This window comes from Anomaloglossus baeobatrachus, chromosome 2, assembly GCF_048569485.1.
Source record: "Anomaloglossus baeobatrachus isolate aAnoBae1 chromosome 2, aAnoBae1.hap1, whole genome shotgun sequence".
In the NCBI taxonomy this organism is placed as follows: Eukaryota; Metazoa; Chordata; class Amphibia; order Anura; family Aromobatidae; genus Anomaloglossus; species Anomaloglossus baeobatrachus.
Window position 1 is genome coordinate 224,122,666 of NC_134354.1, and position 18,384 is coordinate 224,141,049.

The window sequence follows — 18,384 nt, forward strand, 5'->3', positions numbered from 1 at the left end:
CGCTGCAGTCACACATCCCTCAGTGTTTATATCAACATGGATCCAAGCCATCTTCAGAGGGAGTGGTGATACAAGAAACCAGTAAGTAACTACATCGTCACCCCCTGGGTGACATCCTGTTTCAGGAGGATCAATAGAGGCTATATGGAATGACTGCAGCCCCAGTCTCTAGTGACATCACAATTGAGACACATCTCAAAACAAACATCACAAGAAGTGCAGTAAAAAATACATTTAAGGATCAGTCAGGGAAAAGTGTAGGGTATTGTGTAATAAAGCTAATTACAAAAGTGCTTAGAGTGTAAGGACAGATATTTAGAAAATAGATTTTTGATGCTGGACTACCCCTTTACCCTTACATTTCATCTTAGAAAACGTGCCATAACTTTTACATTAAGTCTCATATTAAAAGTAGAGATGAGTGAACCCAAACTGTAGAGTTTAGGGTCCGTACCGGACACATAGGGTCCAGGGCTCAAACTCAAACACTGACTTTTCATGGCAGTCTATGTCAAAGTTTGGATACTGAATAAAGCTTGTTGAAAGGCTGTAGCACAGCCAATCAACAAACTTTTTGGAGTGGGGAAGATGCATGTGAACTGCTGTGAACAAAATAAATAAGAAATAAATGAAAATATAATGATGTCAGATCCCCCCCTATTTTTGATTACCAGTACAGGTAAAGCAGACAGCTGCAAGCTGCAGCCCTCAGCTGTCTGCTTCACCTTGGCTGGGTATCAAAAATAGAGGGGACCTCATGTCATTTTTTTTTTTAAATTATTTATTTAAATAATTAAAAAAAGAGTGTGGTCCCCCCTATTTTTGATAATTAGCCAAGGTAAAGCAGAGAGCTGCAGGCTGGTATCATCAGGCTGGGAAGGCCCATGATTATTTGGCTCGGGCTTCTTAGGTAACTTTCTGACAGTTCATACTTCTCTGAACATGTGTATTGAAGGGGATTCAAAAGGTATAAAGCAAAAAAAGAAACAAGGCTGATATTTTCATTCCTAGGCAGTCTTAAGTGATAGTCAAATACCCTACTGATAATAATACTGACATCACTGCTCAGTGATGTGAGTGAGGATGTCAGTGGTATGACACATGGCTACTGGGGATAGCGATTGTCTGCAGTAGTCAACTGCCAAACACTTGTAATCATAGACCTGGTGAACAGCCACCAGAATTGTTGAATTTTTGTCTTACGTTTTGCAGCTTTTTTTTTTCCCTTTTGCTTGATTGTTACAAAAATCTAAATGATAACTAGAGATCTTGGCTCAGGTCATGGATTATCTCAGACTCCTTTTAATTGCCAAACATATTGCCACTTTATATATTTATATATTTATTTATTTATAGAATTTTGTGTTTAGAATTTCTTAAATTATAGAATTGTGATAAAGACTACTTAAGCCCGCTTTGCACACTACAATATATCTTACGATGTGTCGGCGGGGTCACGTCGTAAGTGCCGCACATCCGGCATCGTAAGGTACATTGTAGTGTCTAACAGCTATGTGCGATTGCGAATGATTGATAAAACGTTCATCGCACGCACGTCGTTAATTCCTCATGAATTGAACGTCAGGTTGTTCATCGTACCCGGGGTAGCGCACATCGCAGTGTGTGACACCCCGGCAACGATGAACAGATCTTACCTGCGTCCTGCAGCTCCCGGCCAGCAATGCGGAAGGAAAGAGGTGGGCGGGATGTTTACGTCCCGCTCATCTCCGCCCCTCCGCTTCTATTTTGCCGGCTGCCGCGTGACGTCGATGTGACGCCGAACGTCCCTGCCACTCCAGTAAGTGGACGTTCGCCGCCCACATCGAGGTCGTATGGACGGGTAAGTACGTGTGACAGGGGTTAATCGTTTGTGCGGCACATTCATCAAAATTGAACGTGCCGCACATACGATGGGGGCGGTTACGATCACATACGATATCGTATGCAGAATCGTAACATGTAAAGCAGGCTTTATAGGAGTTGCACAATGGATTTGCAGGACCAGGTCCATCAGTCATGCCTCTAATCTGTCGCCCTGAAAACTGCCTCTTACCTGACAACATCCGCAGCTCTTATTTTGATTAGTCAGCTGGAATCAAGGTCACATATGCTTCTCACCACAAACATGACGTCATGCCAGGCCATCTAATGAAAAGAGGAGCCGCGGATGACTGCAAGTGGGGGATGGTTCTCAGAGCTCCTGCCCAGTAACCACAGAATACTGATGTGGCTGATGGACTGGGTAATGCAAATGTATTTGCAGCAGTCATTGAACTTACAGCACGTTTTACTGGGCTGCAAGGACATCAAGAGCACTCAGAGTAATATTTGTATAATTACTAATGACTGAATGTCATCTTGTACAATAGTTGCTTTCCTAAAAGGTTTTACCACACCTTTTGTGCATTGTCTGCAAAGCTTTATGTGCTGAAAAATTGCAGTATAGCTGTTTAGCTGAATTAATCTGTGACTTCTATACCTTCAAAACGTGAATGCACAACAATAATTAAGTGTGACACCTCGGCCTAGAGCAAAAATAAGCAGTATTGTGAAAGTAGTTTAAAGACACATTGCTAAGATAGTCTACATACTGTATGATGGGTGTAGAGTGTACCACATATATTGGAACACGGCTGACACTACAAGTCCCTTTTTCAGTTTCATGAGACCTCTTCCATGCGTGTGTTTTGTTTTTTGTTATGTACCCAACTGCATGCTTGTTGTTTCAAGTCACGATAATTTATTTCATATTCTTGAAATAATGAGCCCTTACATTGCCAAAGTTGGAATAGAGCTCCCATTGATGGGTGGACCCATTACTGAGCTCCTTAACACTTTCTGACTGTATCTTCATAGATACTACTAGTAGTATACTGCTGACGACCGTAACTAAACCCAAAAGAGTTGACAGAAAAAGACAAAAGTATACTGTTAACAAGATTATGTCAAAAAATTCCTTCAATTGTATTCATTAAAGTTTCGAAAAGTTGTAGTCTACGCTAATATTTAGAATGATAATCAAGACTGAACCGTTTAGTAAAAAGGACCATCAATATCAAAGCAAGTACAATACAAACATCTGCTGATATTAGATGTGATTGCCTGATACCTTTTTTCATTCTGTTATGTGGTAGAGATGAGCGTACTGAATTTCCAATGTTCATCCCTACTCAAAATGGTATTGTAACATGCTAAATTAGACAGGTCTATTAACATTAATCACCATTATCTCCAATATACCCTGTTTCCCCAGAAATAAGCCATAATTGGATTTCCACATAAAGAGAAAAAATCCAGCGCATGTCCTCAGGATAAATAAAAAATCTAGTTTATTGGTACATCCTTTAAAATATAATCTCGGTGAACAGCAGATGTAAAAGTGACCACATAGTTACAACATGGGACTATGCGTTTCGACATGCTGTCTTATTCATGTTGCATGGAACATGAATAAGACAGCACGTCGAAATGCGTAGTCCCATGTTGTAACTATGTGGTCACTTTTACATCTGCTTGTTCAGGGGGATTATATTTTAAAGGATGTACCAATAAACTAGATTTTTTATTTATTCTGAGGTCCTGCGCTGGATTTTTTCTCGTTATGTGGATTTACAAGGCAGCCCTACCTTTCCGTGCCCAGGATCCTAGCAGGAATCGGTGAACAGCTGATCGGAGAGCTGAATTTTTTCCTATTGTTTTATGATAATTGGATTTTCAGGGCTTTTTTGTTTATGCTTAAAATATAAGCCCTACTCCAAAAATTAGCCCTAGTTGCAGTGTCCAAGTATCAAAAAAGTTAAAGAATAGAGCAGGACTCTTCATCAAAGAAAGCAGACACCCCCAAAAGAAAGTAGACACCCCCCTGCAAAAAAAGAATTGCACTCACCAGACCCCAAACAATTACAGTTCATAATTGCTGATGATAAATGGGCTCTAACACAGAGATCTGCATCGCTGTCAGGTTCTTCTCCATTCCAGTTATATTGTACTGCAGCTCTAACAAACAAATTAGGTACCAGTATCATTCTGCATGAGTGATACTGTCTCCAGTTACCAGGGGGAGCCAACCACTGTAGAATGCAGAGAGACCAAACTGCGATAAAGGTTTGTATGTGAGAGCCCATTCACTTGCCAACTCTAATTGTTTGGGGTCTGGTAAGTGCAATTATTTTAGGGGGTATCTGCTTTCTTTTTGGGGTAATATTAGCAGTACATAGAGAATAATAAGTTTAAGCAGGTAACTTAAACCTTTGTAAATATAGTATGTAACGACCACTATAGGACTGATTGTGCAGCATGAGAATAGCAGATCAGAAAAGAATATGTGCATCTGAATCAGTAATCAGATTAAGCGTATGTGCGTACAATGCAGTTTTGTTTCTCCAGTGAAAAACGCACGCTCTGGCAAAAAGACACACCTCTGGCCAGAAAAACGCATGTGTTATTACCGCATTTTCGGTTCTTTTTTTGCCCATGCTTTTTTTCACTATATGCAATGGGAAAATGCAAATAGAATTGACATGCTGTTTCTTTTTTCTGCACCCAAAACTGCAGGCAAAAAAAGAAACAACGTGCGCACAGCCTTTCTGAATTCTCATAGACTTTGCTGGGGAAGATCATACATACAGATTAGGGCAACAAACTGCACCAAAACCGCAGCAAGAACTGCACTGTGCACAGGGCCTAGCATAAAATGTTGATGGTCCAGAACGTGATGACATGATTATATTTAAATAAATGTGGATGTTTTGTTCAAAAATAAATGTGGATTGTTTTTCATAGGAAAATATAAGATATCCAAAAAGTAATATGAGACCCTTATTTTCTTATTTTTTGGGAATCCCGGTAATATAGCAGAAACCTATTTCACTAAAATGCCTCAGCCATCTGATTGCAAAGATAACGTTATAGCCGGCCATCTCATAATGTAACAATGAGCTTTACTGATGTAAGATCAGTAGAAATTCAGCACTCCTGCATTACCAAACTCTAAAACTGCGCTCATTTGGACGTTTTTATGAAATTTCAACAGGGAGTGCAATAACCTGCACATTCATGGGTAGCACCATGGCTTACTTGTTCCTGGCATCAGCAGAGGCCAAAGCTTAGGCCGGTTTCACATTTGCGTTGTTTTGACGCAAACGGACTCCATCACTAATGTAGTACAGCTCTTTTATTTACAGTGTAAGCGCGACACCATGTGGACACATGCGGGTAGTGCAGGAAGCATGATGTCGCTCTTCCACTGTAAATAAATGAACTGTACTACATTAGTGACAGAGTCTGTTTGCGTCAAAACAACGCAAGTGTCAAACCGGCCTTTAAGGGAATCTGTCAGCAGGTTTTTGCTATGTCATTTGAGAGCAAAATATTGTAGGCAAAGAGAATCCAAAGATGTATCCCTTAGATTACTGGGTTCAGCTGTTTTGACACAATCAAAGGTTTAGATTTAGCAATGCAGCAGAGCTGAGAAAGCTGTCTCCACCGACACCAGGCTCTCAATAGAGATTGGCACCTCACTGTCAATGTACAATCAGAGGAGAGGGCGTGTCGGAATGCCATGTGTGTGACAACATAGTCCAGCAATGATAATCACCAGGTGATAATGCCTTTGGGGTAAACAACAACACACAGCCTGATAAGAGAGGCATAATTAATTTTTGTTTTTACCCCCTACAGCATGCTGTCCACAGATTGCATAGAAAAAACCTGCTGACATATTCCCTTTAGAGATGTTACACGTCTGATTGACTTGTCAATCAAGTCTGGACACATGATTAAACGGAACTTCATGTCATGTCTAGGAATGTGTTTTTGTTTTTTTTTACATGCAGATATAGGCTTAATCTGCAGTTAAATTGCATTTAAATCATGTCAGGCTGCCTTGTTACAGCAGCTACAGAGAGAAAATGAACTTCTATCATCCCTGTAGCTGCTCATTTTCAGTCATTTGAGATGTGCAGGGAACAGTCACAGTCACCGTTCATTACGCAGTGAGTATGGCTGTCATCATTGCCTGGCTCCTTCATTGACATCCTGCTCTTCAGTCTCTGTGAACAAGTATAGGGGAATGATTACAACCGCGCTCACTGTGAAGTGAGCAATATATTTCTCTGCGCTGCCCCGATGACTGGAAGCAAGCAAGTACAGAAGGATATTAGCTCATTTTCCCCGTGTAGCCCTTGCTCTAATGAAGCAGCCTAGCCTATTTTTACCTCTATTTAACTACAGATTAACCTCATATCTGCAGCCATACAGTTTTGCTGGACATAACCAATTCCCTTTAAGGCTATGTGTCCACGGTAGAATGTACCTGCGGATTTTTCTGCCTGAAAATCCGCGACTTTCGCGGCAAATCCGCACCGGATTTTTTTTTTTTCCCCATTCAAAACCAAAAATCCGCACCAAATCTGCACCAAACAATTGACATGCTGCAGATTTTTCCGGATCAAAATCCGCGGCAAATCCGCAGCGGAAAAATCCGCAGCATGGACACAGCATTTCCAAAATGCCATTGAAATGGCTTGGAAGTGCCGCTGCTGCAGATTTTCGTGAAATCCGCGGCAAGTCCGCGGCAAATCCGCAGCGTGGGCACATAGCCTAAATCTTCTGAAGCCCAACCTGCAGTTTTCCATTGTGACTATAGTTATAAGTACCAGATAGAGAAGGAAGTCAATAACTTCAATCACTGTTGTTTTAAAGGCAATCTGTTAATAAGATCTACCCTCCTAAATAATCTATATGGGCATGTAGGTAATAAATGGTTGAATAAATGGTACATTGATATATGTGATCTGATGAGCTGTAATGATCTATGGGCCGAACATAGATCTCCCTGAGGATCTGCCTCCAGAGAGATTTATAAATAAAAGGGGATGTTACTAGTGTGAGACATGGAGATCAGTAGAGTAGACTGTTAGTTATTACATGTCTCACACTCGTAACACTTTAATTTAACATAATATTATAAGCTTTTGAGACAGATTCTCAGGGACATCTGTATTCACATAGATTTTAACAGCTCATTTACGTATTAGGAAAAAATTGATTTTCTCTGGAATAAGAACATCAGGTCACAGATCTAAAAAATAATTGTGTTCATTCTTCTATGACCTGCAAGGCCATGTAGACAACTTAAGAGGTTAGATCCTACTGACAGATGCCCTTTAAAATACTGCACAAAGAACAAAATAAAATTGTATTTACAAGTTTTTCCTCTTTATATGTCCTCTTTAATTTTGTGTGTGTCTTTGTTACACTATTTATACTCATGGCACTATATGATGCCTACTTAGATTTGGCACCCAGTTGTTTTCACATGGCTAGAAATTACTAAGCTTTATTAACTTATGGAAATGTTACACATTAATTAACACCGGTGCAATTAGATGTGTTTAATTTTGTCTTCAAATGCAGACTGTCTGTTTTATGACACTTAATAAACCTGACCCATTTTTTCTTATAAAATTAGACAGGGTAAAACTAAAGTAGATAGACAGAAAGTGAGTAATATTTTTCATGATGATGCACACTGTGTGACATGCTATAACATTGCAGACAGTCATATCCTTATGCCAACTCCTGGATGGCAGGCTTTAGACAGACGTTTCACAAAATATCTTATTCATGGACATTTTTCTAGTTTTTTTTTTTTCCAAAGCGTTTCTGGAAGACCTATAATATATCTGGTATACACTATATACTCTGTTTTTGTGCAATTTCTGACAAATTTGGGCACATATACCACAATTTTTCATACAGTGTACAGTCTGTTTAGTGTGTACGTGTACAATGCAGCCATAACTTATTGTACATATACACAAAATAACAGATGGACAACTAGATATTGTCTTAATTATGTATCATGCCCACTTCTCAGCATAGATAATCAATGCCAGATCAATGATTCCCAACACTCCCATGATCAGATGACTGAAGGGTCTGTTGCACAGAGGAGCATTTATAAACTACTTGAATTGGCACTTGAATGACAGCAGCGGTACCATTCCCAGCCAGTATAAAGTGTACAAAGCGTTCCCAGTTCTGATGACCCCTGGACCCTTTAATCTTCAATGAGCTGATTAGTGGAGGAGCTGGGAGTCAAAAACTAGGAGGAGTGAAATTGTTGACCAATCATATAGATAAGTCAGTAAGGTCACAGAAAACCCCCATCACATTTGATCAACTATACCCTCAATTAATTTTTTCCCATCTGAAAATTTACTCTGCGTTATAAAGCCTGCCTTTTAAAATTAAGCTAAATTGTTAGACAAGATCTTCTCCCAAGCTTCTTTTCCAATATACAACACATATGACCATTGTGACTTCTCTTTATATTTGCTTAATCTCCTAATTTCAAGGAGATCTTTGGAAGTCTGGGTTTTAAAACCCCATTTTTCATGCAAAAAATCCCATAGGCCTTTGCTTACTATTGTATAGGCGATCAGTGAGAATCTCGGGACTGGATCCTCATTAATCTGCTTGCAAAAAAAGAGCCCCCCAAGTAAAAAAAAAAAAAAGCCACAAAGTTTAGTTACTCTTTTTTAAAAAAAAATCCACATCACATGATAATATTTTCTTGCTTTTCTATTCTTTTTAAACCTTCTTGATTGATAACAATCAATAAGATAAGAAAATGTGTATCTGAACCAGTAATCGGATTAAGGGTATGTGCACACACTACAGTTTTGTTTCTCCAGCGAAAAACGCACGCTCTGGCAAAAAGACGCACCGCTGGCCAGAAAAATACATCCACCTACATGTATTTGAACTGACACAATGCTAGGTAGTTGCTTAGCAACCCAAATCTCTATACCCTGCATGATATACTAAAGTGAAGGTCAGCATTTCTAACAATGTCAATTGAGTGACATTGTTATTGGATTAGTACACATTTAGGCCACGTGCCCACATTGAGTATTTAGTGAGTTTTTAATCTCAATATTTGTACGCCAAAACCAGATGGAGCCAAAAGTAATTAGGCCACGTGCACACATTGAGTATTTGGTGAGTTTCTACGTCCAGTATTTATATGCCAAAGCAAGATGGAGCCAAAAGTAATTAGGCCACGTGCACACGTTGAGTATTTGGTGAGTTTCTACCTCCAATATGTGTACACCAAAACCAGAAGAAACCCCTGACTGCCAGCTGAACCCCTGCGAGCCCAGCCCGGAGACCATCTGCACTGCTCCTTATAGCCACAATGGGTAAACAAAACAGCAAACTTGCCCCCGAGGTGATGGAAGATCTGGTGAAGAGCACAGAGTTTAATGAACATGAACTGAAACAGTGGTATAAAGGTTTCCTTAAGGACTGCCCAAGTGGAAGACTCCACCTTGACAAGTTCCAGCAACTCTACGTAAAGTTTTTCCCATACAGAGACGCATCAAAGTTCGCCCAGCATGCTTTCAGAACCTTTGATAAAAACGGAGATGGGACCATCGACTTCAGAGAGTTCATCTGCGCACTGTCCATCACTTCAAGGGGAAGCTTCGAACAGAAACTAAATTGGGCTTTCAATATGTATGACCTGGACGGCGATGGTAAAATCACCAGGGTGGAGATGCTGGAGATCATAGAGGCTATCTATAAAATGGTGGGCACTGTGATAATGATGAAAATGAACGAGGACGGCCTCACGCCTGAGCAGCGGGTAGACAAGATCTTCAGCAAGATGGATAAGAACAAAGACGACCAAATCACACTGGATGAATTCAAAGAAGCCGCAAAGAGCTACCCTTCCATTGTATTACTGCTCCAGTGTGACATTCAAAAATGAGTAATCACCCTGACGCGTTTCGGACTGCACAAAATAAAATTGTCAATGTTCCATTCAGTTTGCAGCTATTTCCACGACGAAAACAGAACCCCCCCCCCCCCCCCCACAAAAATAACAAAAAAAAAAAACTAAAATAATTGCTTGGACTACCTATAAATGGACTTGCTTCTTGTGTTTGAGACACTTGTGTGCATGAGAATGTCATTTGCTAAAAGAATTTTAAAAGTATATACAATATATATATTAAAAACAAACAAAACCAGAAGAAGCCAACACATAATTAGGCCACTTTCACACATTGAGTATTTGGTGAGTTTTTACCTCCAATATTTGTACGCCAAAACCAGATGGAGCTAAAACTTAATATGGCCATTTTCACTATCTGGGGAGATTTTTTTTTTACCTAGCCAAAACTAGGAGTGGGTAAAAAATGCAGAAGTGGTGCTCTTGTTTCTATTCTACTTTTCCTCTGATTGTTCCACTCCTGGCTTTGGCTACAAATACTGAGGAAAACTCACTACATACTCACTATGTGCACGTAGGCTTAGGTATTCGGAAAAAGTACTAAGCTGTGGACCCTTTAAAGGTTATTAGGTACCACTTGCACGTAATTTTTTAGTTTTTTTTTTATATTGCATTGTCAGGATCAGTATTTTAAGCCGTACTATAATAAACTAATAAAGCACCACCAATATTTCAGTATAATTACAGTAAAACTGAGCACGTATACCACCATAATAACAATGCACAACAAAGTGATGTCTTGCACCTGTCCAAAAATCTGTGTGCGGTAACGTGCTGTGACAAGCTATGGAAACGTCATAGTGCATGGTTGGGGAAACCTCCCAGTTGCTCAATCACTTGTCTGACCAGACAGATTACTTGTTTGTCTTCTAATGCAGTCACATAATGCCTTCTGTACAGGACAGAATTTCAGAGCAGTTGTGTCTGGTACAGCAGTAAAAAGATCTGACTCACAATGGCAGCACGGATAATGTAAGCACACTATGCACTGCTTGGTGTGTCTATACAAATATGCCTCATCCGATGTGAACTGCTGCACTTGATTATTGTAAAATCTTTTGTTCCAGTACTTTTTTTTTATGCGTGTCAGATATTGACGTATTAATGTTATGCCAAAAGCTTGTGTTTTTTTACACCTGCTGTGTAGGAGATGCATTTACAAAAACCGCTTTGGCTGCTGAAGAAACATTGATTGCAGTTTGGCTTTACAAGCTAAGAACTCTTGGCTTTCACTGTAGGAACATTTCCCTAAATGCTTTGTACATGAAGATGTCTCCAAAAGCTTTCCTGAAGCAGCTCACCAAGCTTTGCACGCTCATTAAGTTAAAGTACAAATCCAGCCAAAATTGATCCTTTGACGATATATTTTATATATATTTGAAATGATGACATGGATGGAATTTTATAAGTTTGGACCTATTGATTTTGTAAAACCATAGCTCATCTATCCTTTGACTTCATTCATAGGTTTAAATCAGGCTCCGGTCAAACCTTGTTTTCTTTTCTTGAAAGACTCGAACAGATGCCATAATTTGCATTTATGAGGATGGCATAGGCCGACGTGTCCTACTGTGACACTTGTGAAACATGTCCCTTGTTTACTTCAAAGGGGTTATGCCACAAACAAAGTTCACTTTAATCAATAGATCATCAAATAATAAAATTTTCCACAATTGGATATGTTTACAAAAAAAGTTCCTGTGCTGACATAATCTTATATATGTGTCCCTGCTATGTACTGTGTAATGGCAATGTCTGACCGTACAGAGACATGGTCTGATCATACTACAGCTCCTGGGCAGAGGAGGAAGTAAAAAAAAAAAAGTTCATACAGCACATTACTGCACAGGATCATAGGTGATTCTTTTTGTGAGGTAAAACATTTCGCCTGCTTGTTTTTAAAAAAATGTTTTACCTCGAAAAAAAAGCATTAGTTGTGATCCTATGCTGTCCTGTCTGTATATTTTTTTTTTTCTTCCCCGGCCCTGGAGAAGTGATATGATCAGACCATGTCCCTGTACGGTCAGACACGGCCATTACACACTACATGACAGGGACACATATATAAGATTATCTTAGAACAGGAACATTTTTTTAAGTTGTGGAACATATTATTTTTATTATTACAAGATCTATTGATTAAAATTAACATTATTTGTGGGAAAATCTGTTTAAGGATCTTTCCCCATGACCACATATTGCTAGATTATGCAGCAATCCATGACCCACCATTTTTGTAAGGAAGAAGCCATACACTTTTTTAAAAAATAATCTGTAGATTACTGGTGAAACTGATGAAATTGATATAAAGCAGGTAATAGGTACAAATCCTTTTCTTTAAATATACTATTTTATATAGAAGAAACACCTGTTGTGGTTACAGTTAGTAAGCAACACATATCTTATGAGAAACATTTCAGTGATACGTCATAATTGAAGGATCCATTTTAAAGCTTGCTATTCTTCCAACTGCAGCTTGCAGGCTGGCAAGTCCAGATTTTTTGCACTAAAACGTCCAAATCTAGCCTAAATGTATCCGCTGACCTTTTAACACTAGAACTACTGGACTCGTGACACCTATATAGAAATACATGGTGCAAAGTAGTCAAAATGACTACCTCAGTAGTTCTAGTGTTAATCTCCGGTGCACTCTCAGAGCTACTACTAACCCACAGCTATACCTCTTAGACTTCCAGCTTCTTATCATGGAAGTTGAGCACACAGAATTGCCTAATGTATTCAGATGCAGACAGCCACATTTCCTAACTACTGTAGTTATAGGCTTGCTACCTGTGTCTTCTTCCTTTCACACACACCCTTTGAGCAGCCTACTCTGTCCACCTCAAGCTCTTCCTCACAACAGACCTCTCTCAAATACTTACTAACAAGCTCCTCTTATTACTTGACTAACTATTAACCTCTCTTTACTCTATGCCTGCAAGGTTACTTCCACTTCTCCCCAAAATCATTACTTTTGGAAGGCATAATAATATTTTTAACTGTTGCATCAAACATCAGCATATGTAGAATACATTAGTATAGCACAACACAAAAACAGCAACATCTTATTAGGTGTCTGCCTTCTTCCTTTCTTTTATACATCCTTAACATCCAAGACTAATAAAATACAAAATCAATAAAAAAAAAGTATTAAATAATGCAATGCACTTTACAGCACAACGATCGATAAATATATATCACATATGCATTCTTTACTTTTGACTACAAAGAATTATACCAGATATATCACAACCCACTAGTGGAGGCTCAAGGCATGTAGATTTGTCATACTGACACCAAGGAAAAAATATGCAAGCCAGAAATTATGAAAATACAAATATCCTTTTATTAGCCAATAATAAAACACGGTAAAAATGAAACAACCTAATTGACAGATGGTATTAGTTGGAGATATTCTGCAACAATCCTAATGCAAATAAATTGAACCCTACATCACACAAGTGTGTGAATATCCAAACCAACATACATACATGATAAAGTTACATAGATATATGATCGCCCAATGGACAAAGCATTGAGGTTGTGAAACGCGCGTCGAGTGCATGGGGACAGCCCTTCATATCCTCTTTTGGACCCAGTATGTTGGTATATAACCTTTTTTATGTCTTTTTACTGCTTTACTTGTAGTATATTATGCCCTAATGCTACTTTTATTTTAATTTTTATCACTTGTGAGTATTTATATATAATAGTGGATGTGCAGGGAGAGGAAGATAATCTAGCATCCAGTTCCAGAAATTTAAAACATCAATTTTTCTTCAGAAAAAATTGAAAATTCCATCTTCCATTAAAAACGCATCATAGCAGGTGTAAAATGGATATCCATGATGCATTTTTAATGGAACATGGAATTTTAACATTTTTCTGAATAAAAATTGTTTTAAATTTCTGGAACTAGATGCTGGATTATCTTCCTCTCCCTGAACCTCGTGGTAACAAGGTCTAACTACCAAAATTCCGTGCACCGTTCTGGCTGATACTCTAATCTCCTGAAAGGGTGAGCTGGTTTTTTCTTCCTCTTATAATAGTGGATGTGGTATTGGGATAATATATATCTATGTAACTTTATGATATATGTATGTTGGTTTGGATATTCACATTTTTGTGTGATATAGGGTTCCATCTATTTGCTTTAGGATTGTTGCCAGATCTCCCGAACTAATACCATCTGTCCCATGGGTTGTTCCATTTTTACTTTATTTTATTATTGGATAATAAAGGATATCTGTATTTTTATTTTCATAATTTCTGGCTTGCATATTTTTTCCTTGACTACAAAGTAGTGTCACCACACATTTACAGTGGGATGTAAAACTTTGGGCACCCCTGGTCAATATTACTGTTATTATGAACAGTTAGGCAAGTTGAACGCTAAAAGGCATATAGTTTAAGATGACGCATTTCCTTTGTATTTTAGGCAAAAAAAAATAGTTTCACCTTTAATATTTTAAAAGTAATAACACCATTCAATGGGCCAATGCAAAAATTTGGCACCCTGCATAGTTAGTACCTAGTAGCACCCCCTTTGGTATCACATCTTGTAAAAGCCTTATGTAACCATCCAGGAGTCTTTCAATTCTAGTTTGAGGGATTTCCATCCATTCTTCCTTGGAAAAGTCTTCCAGTTCTGTGAGATTTCTGGGTCGTCTTGCATGCACTGCTCTTTTGAGGTCTAACCATAGTTTTTCAATGATGTTCAGATCAGGGGATTGTGAGGGACATTATAAAACCTTCAACTTGCACCTTTTGAGGTGGTCTGTTGTGCAGTTTGACACGTGTTTAGGATCATTATCCATTTGTAAAAGCCATCCTCTTTTCAACTGCAGTTTTTTTACAAATGGTGTTATGTTCATATCAATAGTTTCATTTAATCCATTCTTCCCTCTACCCATGAAATGTTCCTCGTGCCGTGAAAACAAATGAAGACGCTGGAAGGTCAGTATAATACAGGGGGCAGTGGACTCAGATTTAAAGCACTACTCCAGCGTTGATAAAAAAAAAAACAGTTGTGCTTTAAGCCTGTTGCATGGACTATTCTAGATAATTGTCTTTTTGTGCTATTTTAATGTGTTCGTCACAGCTGTTTGTGAAAAACACAATGGAATCTAGAGAATCCATGTGAACTTACGAAATCTAAATGCAGATATAAATTCCACTGTAAAATTGATCTTTGCCACGTCAACTTTCTGCTTATGTCATCAATGATTCTCAATGATGAAAAGATAACGAATGATCAATGGACTAAGCAACCTTGATGAGACAGAAATCTACAAAAGAAATACAGAAGTTACTGAAGATCCATTCAAATTGTCTCTCCAGTAAAGGAGACAAACTCTAGCACAGCGCCACCTATTGGAAGTAGCGATCCTAAAAGTCACAAGTGGATTTTTAACAATCCTTTGCAATATGACTCAGGAGATATATGCCAGATCAGAATCCCAATTTGCAGACACGGTGTTTCGGGGTGAAGTTCCATTGTGATAAACATGTTCTCACAAAATGAAAGAAGCGACCATGATTGGGTCAGACTGCACCTACTGTATATCTGACACTAATCATTTAAAAACTACTTGAGCTTTATACAAAAAATATTTTCACTCAAAAACATTTTACTAATTTTTTGTACACCTAAATTCCAAAAAAGAGCAAAGCCACAGAAAGTTAACTTTCTATCACTGACACAAACCTTCCCACCTCTGTTGTTGTTTACCTCCTTGATTAAAAGGGGGAGGGGAGAGAAGTTCTTGTGGGAATCTTCACAGCTGACCTTAAACTGACCTTATAGTGGTTTTGCCATCTTTTATGACTGATTTTGACAATTTCTGGCAGTTTGCTTTATGAAAGACTGTGCCAGGCACTAACCACAAGTCAAGACTCCCAGGCACGAGCCACCACGTGAATCACCTATGCAAACACTATTAACGGATATACCTTAGAAACCGTTACTTTCCGGGGATTTTCAATATACAGATTTGGTGTCCAGGGGACCCTTATTTCCCATTATTAATAGATCTCGAGATATAAAAACTGGAGCCAAAAAATAATTTGGTTCTCTTAAGGCTACATCTCACTAAGCAACATCGCTGCTGAGGCACGACTTTTGTGACACAACAGCAATGTTGCTGTGTGTGACATCCAGCAACAACCTGGCCCCTGCTGTGAGGTCGCTGGTTGTTGCTGAATGTCCTGGACCATTTTTTAGTTGCTGCTCTCCCGCTGTGAAGCACACATCGCTGTGTCTGACAGCGAGAGAGCAACAACTGAATGTGCAGTGAACAGGGAGCCGGCTTCTGCGGACGCTGGTAACCAATGTAAATATCGGGTTACCCGATATTTACCTTTCGTTACCAGCGTCCGCCGCTCTCACGCTGCCAGTGCCGGCTCCCTGCACACATAGCCGGAGTACACATTGGGTAATTAACCCGATATGTACTCTGGCTAGGAGTGCAGGGAGCCAGCGCTAAGCGGTGTGCGCTGGTAACCAAGGTAAATATCGGGTTAGTTACCCGATTTTTACCTTAGTTACCAAGCGCAGCATCGATTCCAGGCGTCGCTGCTGGCTGGGGGCTGGTCACTGGTTGCTGGGGAGATCTGCCTGTTTGACAGCTCACCAGCAACCCGTGTAGCGACGCTCCAGCGATCCCTGCCAGGTCAGGTTGCTGGTGGGATCGCTGGAGCGTCGCTTAGTGTGATGGTACCTTTAGGTGTATACAATCTTCTATTAAATCCCTATCCATAATGCTCCTGGTTTCCAGGTGACACCTATTCTTTTCTGATCAGTAGAGTTCTATGTTAAGAGTGGATAAAAGGAATACTCAACATTGAACATTAATGCGAGGGTGAAAAGGCATGTGATAAGAAGAGAACATCTCTAGACAATTGCAATAGACCATTGCATATGACACGTGCAATCCTATAGTCCACGAGTCCTTGAAAAAGACCAAAGATTGTGGTCGTAACGTTGGACTTGAAAATTTTTGTTTTTTTATGCCCTTACAAAAATGATACAAGAATAAAAGAATTTGAAAAAGTAATCTCATTTTGTGGATTTTCATTAATGTGCCGGGATTTTCTCTATATATTTGGACCCTATTTTTTCAGAGCACCTTATATATTATATAGTGGAGCCAGGCCTAACTTTTGAATTGGACTAACCACAAGTCAGTCCTGTAAAAAATCCGATCTGTCGTGATACACATTTTTCGCTCATTGTCCAACGCAATTGATAATAACACTCGTAAAGTTTGTGCCAAATAACATTTTGTTTCCTATTGATAAAAGCCCAGGTCAGAGATCAGGTCACAGGAACGCAGGTTGTCAATTTGTCATTTTATCTCATGTATACTATTCACAGATGAACTCATTTACCCTGTGCTTCTTACCATATGGGCCCTTTATCAGCTCTTCTTCACTTGATTCAGTTGACAACCACTTCTTTATCAGGGTGTTCCCAAGTTTTGCAATGTTGTGTTTGTTGTCTTCTTGTAGTTTATAAAACTGTTCAACTTTTATGATCCAACAAGACCTCCCAAAAAACATTGAATCATTTTCAAAGTATACCAAATGCATTTGATTAGCAAACTCCGTAGGCTTTTTTTTTTTATTTTTAGTGGTTAAGGCATTTTTTGCATTCTTTTATAGACTTGAATGTTTGTTAGTTTTAACTATTGACTTCCTCTTTATGTTCTTTTAGTAGTTTTTATTTTGTTATGCATATATATTTATTTGTAACGATTAGGACGCCAACATTCACATGAACTTTCCGTTATTTCTTCTATGCAGTCATACTTCACTCTCTCTGTCCCCTTTCCTATAGGAAGTCGGCATGTTTTTTATTTTGACAAAACGAGGTACGAGACCGAAGTTGCAGATTTGTAGGCTCGAAGGTTTGCTTGCAATCTTAGAGATCAACATGTGCTGTAGATGGAGTCATATGGGCATCCTACTTTTATGTAGTTTTACAAGGGTGTACGATTCTCATAAATGGTAAATGAAACATATTGAGTTTCATTGAACTGTACATTTTCACATGTAACGAATATTATACTATGCTGTCTATAATGTTTAGCAGTAGTACTGAAAACAGTATTGTTTAATGGCTGAGTTACATTTCTGACATCTCTCAACACTATTTTTGGTGATCAAATTTCTCTAATGAACTGTCATCCTAGTCTTCAAAATGGAGCTCTGTATACTGATATAACTCTAGAGTTGGTGTATATCGGGGTGGGCAATTCGTTTTCCAAAGGGGCCACATGAGAAGTTGTAAATGGTGTGAAGGGGCAAACCAAAATACTGAAATTAATTCTGATCAATATTAGTATTATCAGATTAATTATAGTTTTATATTAATACTAGCTGTAGTACCCGGGTGTTGCCCGGGATAGTAACTGCCTCTCTGTCTCTCTCCCAGTCTCTGTCTGTGTGTCGCTGTCTGTCTGTCTGTCTCTATGTCTGTGTTTTTCTGTGTCTGTCTGTCTATGTCTCTGTCTGTCTGTTTCTATCTCTCTGTCTGTATTTGTATCAGTCTGTGCCTCCATCTCTGTGTCTGTCTGTCTCTC

The 18,384-nt window shown here is 39.0% G+C and overlaps 1 protein-coding gene and 1 pseudogene across 3 annotated transcripts in view; both read left to right on the forward strand.

Moving 5' to 3' along the window:
* Positions 1-18,384, forward strand: part of NGF (nerve growth factor) — a 169,784-nt gene that overhangs the window by 52,232 nt on the left and 99,168 nt on the right. The gene's annotated exons all lie outside the window — the stretch shown is intronic.
* LOC142289721 (visinin-like protein 1 pseudogene) lies at positions 9,140-9,866 on the forward strand (annotated as a pseudogene).